The sequence below is a fragment of the Octopus bimaculoides genome, chromosome 1, assembly GCF_001194135.2.
Source record: "Octopus bimaculoides isolate UCB-OBI-ISO-001 chromosome 1, ASM119413v2, whole genome shotgun sequence".
Lineage (NCBI taxonomy): Eukaryota > Metazoa > Mollusca > Cephalopoda > Octopoda > Octopodidae > Octopus > Octopus bimaculoides.
In genome coordinates, this window is record NC_068981.1 from 69,737,309 (window position 1) to 69,738,400 (window position 1,092).

Sequence of the window (1,092 nt, forward strand, 5' to 3'; positions counted from 1 at the left end):
GGTATTGAAACTGGGGTTACTTAACAACGGAACCACTACTTGCAGTACGGGTTCACCGAAAGCCTCGTACAAATCGTGATCGGCCACTAGAAAATCCAAATGACTTCAACTTCCGTAAAACATCAACCGATTATGACTTTTGTCGTAAATGTACTGATTTTGACACATAGCTAGACATTTGGGTGAAGGATGTACGTGGGTTACATCGACCACTATGCTCTGTAGATAATTATTTTATCGACCACGAAATGGATGAAAGGCAAAGTCAACCTCGGCGGAATTTGGACCCAGAGCATTAAGACAGACAGAATGCTGCGAAGCTTTTTTCCTGGCATTCTAACGATATTCTCATCTCTCAGCCTTCATCTAAATATATATTACAATATGTTTTGTAATACCTATGTATCAAATAATTTTATATAGTATGTACAGAACAGTATTGCTACTAAACAGAGAAATACTTTTATTATAATTCAATTGAAAGTGATTCAGTTTTCCTTCTCGTCATAATTATTGTTGCAAATGTCGACTATGAAGTTGGTTTTGTATTCATTAATATCAATATTTATTAATTCTATTATTTTGCGTTGTTTGCTTATGGGCTCTCCGAAATAAATGTATAGATAGTATATATATACATACACAAATACATACATGTGTGTCTATGTGTATTTGTACAGATATATGCATATATATGTGTATGTCTGTGTGCGTGTGTCTATTATTATGATGGGGAGAATAACCTATGTCTGTGTTAACTATGGTTTTCTATGCTAACATTTTGAAGTTGCCTAGTTTTCGATGTAATTACGCTGTAATATTACATCATATTAGAGCGTTAGAGAAAACTGTGGAATTATGTTTCGTTATAAATGACAAGTTTCATATGGTCAGCTGATGTTCGGCAGGGTGCGGTTTACTAGTTAGTAGGAAGCTGATTGCTTAAGAATGAAGTTCTAGAAGTTACGAAATTACCCGACTGCTTAGAAGACACCTAGCTATGCATTTAGTCAATGGACAAGTTGGCTTGCTGAGCTAGCATGGGGTTTTACTGCCACTGACTTTTGGTGTCGGAGCTGTGTCCGCATAGAA